This window comes from Etheostoma spectabile, chromosome 16 (genome assembly GCF_008692095.1).
Source record: "Etheostoma spectabile isolate EspeVRDwgs_2016 chromosome 16, UIUC_Espe_1.0, whole genome shotgun sequence".
Lineage (NCBI taxonomy): Eukaryota > Metazoa > Chordata > Actinopteri > Perciformes > Percidae > Etheostoma > Etheostoma spectabile.
This window is the reverse complement of record NC_045748.1, coordinates 9,367,097-9,377,540: the sequence shown is the minus strand read 5'-3', so window position 1 is coordinate 9,377,540 and position 10,444 is coordinate 9,367,097. Positions and strand designations below refer to the sequence as shown.

Genomic DNA, 10,444 nt, shown 5'->3' with positions numbered 1-10,444 from the left:
TGTCAGTTGAATGGCGTTTTGAGCTAACTTTAGCAATCAAACAATCTTAGATAGCTACAATATTTTTGAAATGATTCCCATCGTCTGTTATTATTTGTAATGAGAAAAGTTTATTATTTCATTGATTTCACAAATTTCAGTGTGACAGTTACGTTGTAAATCATTTAAATCTGAGCATGCGTGACTCAAATCTGCACTAGACCAAAGCCGGTCTGACCATGGCACCATATTAATGCTACAAAGCCATCCCCTGCAGTTAGCATCCCATCGACTCCCATTCACTTTGGCGCCACTTTGACAGTGAATAACTTTACATCGGAAGCGTCTAAAGACTCTATTTGTCCGTTGTTTATTTCTAAAGAAACACGACAATGTCTAAAAGGCTCCATTACCTTGTAGCTCAAATCTGAGCATGTCCGACTCAAATCTGCACTCTCCTCACATTGGGCAGTGACATTATCTTTCGCAGTGTTTCTGAAACTTTTTTCAATATTATTCCATGGAGCTAGATTTGTTTCTTTATTACATGCAAGAAAATAAATTATCAGAGAGAGAAAAATATTTGAGAGAAAAAGTTTTTATACCAATAGCAAAAAAAATCTCTAAAAAAATACTTTTTTAAACTTTCAAATAAATATTTTTTGCTCTGTGTGAAAGGTTTTTTCTATAAAAAAAGTTTCTTTCAAAACGTAATATCTCTCTCAAAATACTTTTTTAAACTCTCAAATATGAATATTTTTGCTATCAGTGTGAAAAAATATCTAAAATAAAAAGTGATTCTCTCAAAACGTTTTTCTTTGTTTTTGCTCTAGATTCAGTTTTTTCTCTCCATGTGAAAATTATGTCATGGGCGGGGCCACGTTCCTATTGGCCACTTTGGTGAACACCGTCTGGTCTTGGGAGTCCATGTGAATCATTACACCATTGTCACCGTCATAGATAGAAAACTAGCAGCCAGCCTACTTCTAAATAAATACATTTTAATCATCTTTTTAACAGTCAAACTGAAACACTGGCGGCGAGCTCCAGGTCCTGCAGCCGCAGACGGACCGTCATCAGTGGAGATCGGGCAGCATGGAACCATTGCTAGAAAGCTTCGCTGCGGACCTTCACCAAAAGACCTACCACAGAAGGTAGAGTCACCTAAAGATGCTCCCCAGAAGGTACCTTCAGCTTCACCTTAAGATGAAGCCGGTGATTTTTTTTTTTTAAGCTGTTTTATGCAGCAGAAATCTCTGATCGACTCTTCTGGGCTTTCGGTGAAGCGAGCGATGGAAAAAGAGGTAGGTGACAGTACAAACTCTGAATTGAAACGGTTTCCTCAAAATGTCTGAGTTTAAAATGCACTTTGTCGTCACGTAAGGGCCCTGTTCATGTTGCACAGACAATTCAGGCATTTTAACTAACTGGGAGCTCTGGCCATTAGCTGCAGCAACTCCAGTTTTGGTAGTTTTAACAACCAGAAACGACCGATTTCTTTTTTTTTTTCTTCCTATGGACAGTACTCGTTGACATCCAGTATTCACGACTCAGGTAAAAATTGGCCACATTTCTCCTTTTAAAGAGACAGACGCTCCAAAGCATCTCAAACAGAGGGTGAATACAGGTGCATCTATGGTGCAGCGGCCATGGGCAGTGTGTGTGTTTTTTTTTTTAACAAAGCATATAAACATGTACTATTATAAACACAAAATACAAATCATCCTGAAAATGCCCTATAAAAAGTCTTAGCAAATTCAGATGAGTCATATTAAAACATGCCTCACTTTCTACCAGGAAGGCAAAATGCAAGTCAAGCTATTTGTCATTTAATAATAGATAGATAGATAAATAGATAGATAACTTTATGATTATTTATAATTAAGCATATAACACTTTAAACAAATAGCTGAGTTATGTATTGGCATTTCCTTTTAATACTTTTCTGCTCCTGTTGTCACTTTACAGATATGATAATTCAATTAAAAATTGATTGTAACGTAAATATTGAATAACTATTGTTGTCCTCCCAGTTCAAAAGATGCACTTTTGAAAATAAACAAAAAGATCAAAAAGAACTTTCCATCCTGTTTGGAGACCTTTTACACACCGAGGACTCTGCACACCCCAGTGTTTAATAAAGACGCCGCAAAGGCCACTAAAGACCGCTCTCAAGTGAGACGCTTCTTTTTCCCCAAGTAAATGTGTTAGTTGGGTAGCCATGCACGTGGGCACATAAATCCTTCAGTTCGTCTGTGTTACTGGCTGTGATGACATGGGGAAATGTTATAGAAGGGAGCACGAGGGAAGGCAGTCGCAGCTAATCACATACTTATGGTTTAATTCATCCAAGCTTTGTTAATATGCACCTTAGAATGGAGTACAGTTGTTAAAGCCAGTTTTCATGCCTTGCCGTCTGTACACGGAGGGACTCCAGCCTTCACTCACAAAAAAACATGTTTTAAAGTTGGAAGTCAATAATCAAAAAGTCCCAAAGTACGAAAAAAAAAAAAAACAGACAGGGGACCGGGAGCTCTTTGAAGGTGATTAGGTTATCATTTGTATTGTGTAACTTGAGCACTATTATTACTGTATAACATCAATATGGCTTTAAAAAATAAAAAAAAAGCACTCCCAAGACATATTATTTTCAAAGGAAAGTGAATTAGTTAATACAACTTAGTTTGGTTATGGCTTTTGTTAGGTATTCTTAAACATGGGATTTTATTCTTATTCGGAGAAGTCTTTTGTTTTATTTTTCTTGTATGTTAATGTGTGTTAATCTGTAAAGATTGGGGTTTTGTACTATTTGTATCTCAAATGGGGAGTTGTGTGTGTGTGGTGTGGGTGTGTGTGGAAGTGAACGTCAAATGAGTTATTGTCAATGGAAGATTTGTAGGCGAACCCCAGGGTAGGAATGAAGATATTTTAAATGATATGATTGATACAGATTAATGGGGATCCAAATTAAACAAAAGGAAACAAACTTAAGATCACATTGGGATTTGACGTGAAGCTAAATTTAGCCACTTTATACTATTATGGTTGAGTGATCATTATTTTGTAGTAAACAGCTATATGGAAATAACCACACGTAAGAGATTGCTTGTTGTTACTTCTGAGTAACATGACATACACATGGCAAACTAAAAAGTAATGAGAATTTATCGTTTTTAAATTAATGTCCAAAAGTGAACATGTTGTTATATAATTGTAAATTCCCCATTAGGTTCAATGAAGCTCATTAACTTATTATGTATTATTGATTTATTGTTGGATAATTAGACGTCTGATCTCTGGCCTTCGGCTATAACCGAGATACGATTTGATATACCGTTTTGATATGAGAGAATAGCTACTTTAAGGGACTTTACTTGTTACAGCTTATTTCATCAAATGAAAGATATAATGTATATAAAATAAGGAATACCTCCAGCATGGGTTTTTACCTGGTAGAGACGATGTTTAGAGCTGTAATTCACCGAAGTATGTGAATTGAATTGAATCACCCGATCAGGATCCATAATCAGATCGGAGGTCACAGCTGCAGTGCTAAAACACCCATGGCACAAACCACGGTGGCAAACTAGTCTGCAATAAATAAAGGAGGCCGAACATTTTCATTTAATTATACAACATGTAGCTGACAAGGCTAAATATAGCAGGGAAAGTGTGCAAGAATGTCAATACACACCATGAAACACAATATGTTAACTGTGGTAAGGGACACATTGAAAAAGCTGTGCAGAAACTGACCAGCATCAAGTCTTTATGTGCGTTAAACTTGAAACCCCATAAGTTACGGTTCAGTTCATACCCTTTTGTGTGGTCTCTGTTCCGTTAAAACCAGATACCTTGTCCTAGTGGTGTTATTAACCGCACACATAATCGCAACTACCATTGAAATTTCGTTTGTGCTTTCCGATTGTTTTAGTTACTTTTTCCTAGATTGTATTGGTATCATTAGTGTTTTCCGATGTGTTTGCTTGGCTTGTCTTCTTGGTTATTTGAAAAATCCTAGGAGCTGAGTGTATGTAATATAGATTAGAGTTAGCACAGCTATTTCGTTGAAACATTGAATGGTCAACAAACTCAGTTTATATTCACATTATACATACTGGTAAAAATGGGAGATTATGGATATTTTGACAATACTTAAGATTGGGGATGTTGAGGGAATCACCGAATGGGGTAGAGTGTCAAGTAGTCTGGACTTACTGTTTTGAACCCAGGAAAAAATTAAGTAAATTGTGAGATGGTTATAGGATGAGGAACTGTAAAACTGACACACCAATTAATAGCTAATTCATCGAAAGTGTAAGTCAGTTCACATTTTTGCCTGAAGAAGTGTAATGTTGATTGGTTAGGGGATCCACCATGTTGTATTATTCAGAGCGAGGCAGATTTGATTGAAATGAATGTCTCACACACATTTTTGCGTTTAAAACACACATTGAACTGGGTCACCTTTGACCCGGGGAGGGAAACAAACACAGGGTGAAAGAGGCTTTCCACAACTTTACAACAACCCAGAAAAAGAAAAGGCAGCTTGAGTTGAAGTGTTGGACAATTGATACAACTTTATATACAGAGAAATGAGGTGAAAAATGTTTACTCCGTTTAAAACAGCAAACTTATTTCTGTAGTTCAGGATTAGAACACAGGCAATAACCCAAAAAAGCACAACAGTGAGTTGGGGGGGGGGGGGACAATTTTATAAATCATTGACGTAGCAGGTAACATTTCAAACACAAAAAAACCCACTCAACATCTGCGAGATTGGGGTGGTTAAGTATATGGCTGGTTTCACTACTTACAGGGCCTCTTAACGTCAGCCATAGTAACCAGTATGTTGTGTTGTCACCTGGAATGAACGTGACTAATGCGGTGAGGCTAAAAGGTAGCTTATATAGAATTATTGGACGCGTTAGCCGGCTAATGGAGCAGCTTGCTGTGTGTACCCTGGTTTTTGGATGTTTGGGGAATACTTACAGCACTCGTTTATCCATAACTCGAACGTTCCTACTCAAACACATGAGCTCCTAGTACGTTTAAAATTCGGAGCAAACGTCGCCCGTTGGCGGCGTCTCATTCTCGGATAAAGGCAAGTAGTGAAAGTTGGGATAGCACAGACGACACACGACACAGCTGATTGGCATTCAGTATGGTTTAATGGAGAAGGTTGTTGTAAGTATTCCCCACTCCATAGCGGGCCATTCTTGACCAGAACACAACAGTCGCGAGGGGTTCACAGGTCTGGGGCTGCCTTGCCCCAGTGTGTGGGGACAAGAGCGAGGACGAAAAGAAAGCTTGAGGAGAGCAGAACTAGCGTAGCTGAGCAGGGACAGCGAGAAGAGAGGGGGCGGATTTATACCGAAGGATCCGAATAGCTGTTAATACGGCTCGCTTATGGTTTATAGCGCTCGGTATTCCCGGAAAGCTTTGTCAATATGAGGAAAATACCACGGACGGATTGACGTCCGACCAGCTTGCGCTAACTGGTGTCCCGACAGACTTCTTTCGCGTTTTAACCTAATAATTTAATACATAATAATAATATAACATATTAATAATAATTAATGTATTTAAAGGCGCCTTCTCTTGGCACTCAGGACGCCACGCGAACAGGGAATTCATATATTAATTACAGCAAAATAACAAATTACATACATAATAATTCCAGCAAACAAAATACTATAAAGCAACAAAAAATACCTATACATAATGGACAGCAAACAACTACTATTACATTATACGCAACAAACCCAAATGACTATAATAATACACGCATAAAATGACTAGTCCAAGCGTCTCCTCGCAATTTTAATACACCATAAATTTTACGCAAGATGGCAAGAACACGACCTCACGAGCCCACTACACAAAAAAACCAAATACTATTAACTTAATACAGACAAAACAAATCGTACAACCAAAACCAATTACTATACAGCACAACAAAATACGATACAGAAATCAGGCCAAAACAAATACTATACATAATACAGCAAAAGCAAATACATAACATAATACAAGCAAAACAAATTACTAGACATAATACAGCAAAACAAAATGACTGAATAATACAGCAAAACAATATATACATAATAATACAGCAAAACAAGACTATAATAATATTACAGCAAAACAAATACTATAAAAGCTAAAAACCCAAATTACTATACAGAATACAGCAAAAAACCATAACTATACATAATACAGCAAAAACAAGACTATACATAAATTACAGCAAACACAATACTATACCAAACAAACGAAAATACTTTACACAGCAACAAATTTGACATACAACACAACAAATCCTCACAACAAAACAATATATAAATAATAACAGCAACCAAACAAACTATACAGCAAAACAACACAATTACTATACAAACAAAACAACATACTATACAACCAAAACAAATACTATACATAATAAAATTAAGCAAAACAAAGACTATACATAATACTACAGCAAAACAAATACTATACATAATAATAGCAACAAAACAATACTATACCATAAAATACAGCAAAACAAATACATACATAATTAATACACAAAACAACTACTAAAATAGTTATACTACAGCAAAACAATATACAATAATAATACAACCAAAAAACAAATACTATAATAATAATACAACAAAAACCAAATACTATAGTGTCATAATCAGCAAAACAAATTAATATACATAATAATTTACAACAAACAATAATATACAGCAAAAACAAATTACTATACATATAATACAGCAAACAAATACTATACATAATAATACAGCAAAAAACAACAAATACTAACATAATAATTACAGCAAAAACAAATACCTATACATAATAATCCAACCCAAACAAAAATGACTAGTACATTAATATACAACAAGAACAAATACTTATACATAAGAATAACAACCACAAACAAATACTATACATAATAAACAGACCAAAAACAACTATATTACATTAATAATACAACAAAACAAATAATATACATAAGTATACAACAAACAAAGAATATACATAATACTACAACAAAAAAAGACTATACATAATAATACAGCAAACAACAAATACCAACAAAAACAAGGGAAAGCCGAGCAATAGACAGGTAAGTGGGAATCTGCAGTTTTTTTAAAACAGATGTGTTATAAAAACTACTCTGCTTACTATTACCTTAAATATACTGTCGTTTCTTGATAAACCCCCACGAACAATGAATTATCTTGAATATTGAATATGTCCATTATTCTTAATGCCAGATGTATATCACAAACAGAAATTACCTTCCATTGGTACATTCATGGGATTTTTTCTGGTGAAATTTCTTCTGTGGATTTATATTTATATTTTATCAGTGCCGGTTTATGATGTACTGTATGTGTATTTTGTCTTGAGCTACTGGACGTGAATTTCCCCTTGGGGATCAATAAATATCTACATCCATCCATTTATTTCTATCTAGCTATCTATCTAGCGATCATCATCTTTTTAAAATCTTCATCTAATCTATCATCCTATCTATCTAATTTTCATCTCATCTTACTATCCAGATCTATCCACTCTATATTCTAATCTACTATTATTACATCGATTTCTAGCGATCGTATCTCTATATACTCTCTAATCTACTATCTCTCTATTTTTTACCGCATACCTACTCACTTACCTATCAGATCTGGATCTATTATCTATCTTATATATCATGTATCGCTACTTACTCTAGCTACCTCTACTATCTATCGATGCTATTCTACCTCTATCTATCTATCTAATCATGCCTATTTATCTATTACGATATATCTATATAAATCTCACGATACAGACTCTATATATCTACCTATCTACTCTACTATCCCTTACCTATACGATTATCTTATGCTATATCTATTACCTCGTTCTCTCATATCTATCTTACTCTCTTATTCTTATCTAATTCTACCTCTTATTCTATATATCGCTTCTAACTACTCTCTATCTATTATTGTATCTTATACGACTGTCATCTATTCTATCGATTATCTACTTCCGGCTATCCATTTATCACCTCTCTATCTCTCTATACTATTGTCTATTCGATAACTCTCTATCTCTGTTATCGTAGCTACCTGTACCTCTCGACTCATATCTACTATATACTACCATCTCTATCGCTCTACACTATCTCTCTACTATCTATTACATCTACTATATATCTAATCTATTACCTCTCATTATCTACCCTATCTACCTATCTATCTATTATCTACCTCTATACTATCTATCTATCTCTCTCTCTATCTTATCGTGCACTCCTCTACATCCTACCTCTCTATCTATCTATCTCTCTTCTCATCTATCTATCTATATCTTCTATCTATCTATCTACCTCTCTACTCTTCGTATCTACCTCTCTACCTATCTATCTATCTATCATTAATTTCAATTGGCTGGAAGTCACAGTCTTTAACCAAAAACAACGGTCAAGCTTTTGGAACTAGAGCTCCCCTTAGTTACTCTGCTAAAAGGAAAAATTCTGAGAATAGACGCCATACACTAGCCATAATCACAAGTATATACAACATTTCCCACTGATTTGAGTGAAAGTAATAAATTGAACGGGTCATTTATGACTATAATCTCACACAAGCCATGACATCTACGAGATCATTTGAAATGGTAAGAGTAACTATAGACGTAAACATAATAATAAATAAATATGACCCATGACGTTAAACACACATGAGCCAAAAGGTTTTTATTCAATATATTCAGAATACCATTTATCAAGCATAATAAACAGTTTCACTGAAATAAAACTGAAGAAGATGTACTTAAAAGTGCAAGCAAGAACTATAACAATATAGTTTCACATGACACACCGCTTAAAGAAACGTCAACACAGTTATACAACTTGCAGTTCTCAAAGTAGCACACACAATCAGCTGATAATCTCCAGACAACCTAGTACTTTTCTTTCTTCACTTTCTTCTCAATGTGAGAAAGTAAAAAGTCAACACTTTCACTTTACTGATGTCCCCAGGTCCTGGAACGGGACTTCAGCGCGAGACTAGAGCTAGCCTAGTAACGCTTCTGTGCAAGCCACAGGCATCATTTGGTCTGTTCATGTAGTTCAATAGTCACTGATATGGTCATAACCACTCACAGTTCTCAATTATCAACTTTTCAAGGGGTGGAAATAAACTTAAAGTTTTCGTCGCGAAGGCGTGAATCGTGGATCGATTTCTGGGCTTTTGGTGAAGCGACCGATGGAAAAGAGGTAGAGTGACAGTACAAACTCTGAATTTAAAAGTTTCCTCAAATGTGTGAAAACGCATTTGTCGTCACGTGAGGCCCTGTTCATGTCGCACAGACATTTTGTTGTATTTTGTGCCTGTTAAGAGGCACAATGCACTATTTAGAAGGCTTACAACTTAGCATTTAGCTAACTGGGAGCTCTGGTCTTAGCTGCAGCAACTCTAGTTTTGGTAGTTTTAATGACCAAAAAACGACCATTTTGGTCGTTGTTTTTCCCTATTGTCAGTACTCGGTGCATCTTGTGATTCATCATTCAGGTCAATTGGCCACATTCTCCTTAAAAGAAACAGGCGCTCCAGAGCATCTCACTCAGAGGGGTGAATACCGGTGAGAACTATGGGTGCAGCAGCCCATGGGCAGTATGTGTTTTTTTTTTTTTTGTAACAAAGCAGTAAACATGTGCTAGAAAAACAACAAAAAATTCAAGTCATTCTGAAAATGCTATAAAAAGTCACCTATATCAAAAACTCTTTCAAACTGCTCACTTCCTCCCAGGAAAGAAAATGCAAGTCTTTTGTCATTTAAAAAGATAGATGTAGTATATTGAGAAATGTTGAATAACTATTTTGTCCTCCCATTCAAAAGATGCACTTTGAAAACAAACAAAAAAGACAAAAAGACATCCATCCTGGTACCCTTTGATGTCACTCCATCCACTCCTTTGATGAGATCTTTATATATAGGACCTAACCCTTAAACTCACATCTCAACCAGAGCCGTCAGACACAGGAGACATAAGATCGAGCATAACAGACAAACTGCCAAATCTTACGTGTGAGAACTCAACGTCAAACAAAACAAGAAGGCAAGACATAAAGGGAAGAGAACTGTTATCCAGCGGACAGGTAACCCCTCTCGTACAAAACTCCTGGAATACAGATTGTCTTCCTCTCCGTGTAGAACGAGGCTCTCATTTCTGCCGTGGGAACAGGTTTCCAGGACCATCACCACAACCAGTTCCACTAAAGGAGAAGAGACATGTGAAGGGTAACCACCACAACAGCTGCTACCGATCACGGATATGCTCCACAGCAGTGCTAACTGAGGTTGCCCACTGCAATATGGTGCTGCCACCCAAAGTTTCTCCCGCAGGCTCACGTACCTAACGACCTTCCCAGAAGGTTAGTTTCAGCGAACCCGAATCTTCCAGGTAGCTACA

General features: G+C 36.1%; 1 long non-coding RNA gene across 1 annotated transcript in view; it reads left to right on the top strand.

The window, feature by feature from the left end:
* LOC116704318 (uncharacterized) overlaps positions 1-10,444 on the top strand; it is a 16,013-nt gene that overhangs the window by 897 nt on the left and 4,672 nt on the right. The window contains exon 2 of the long non-coding RNA XR_004335654.1: positions 1,000-1,283. This is a non-coding gene — a long non-coding RNA (uncharacterized LOC116704318). The remainder of the gene's footprint in view (positions 1-999; positions 1,284-10,444) is intronic.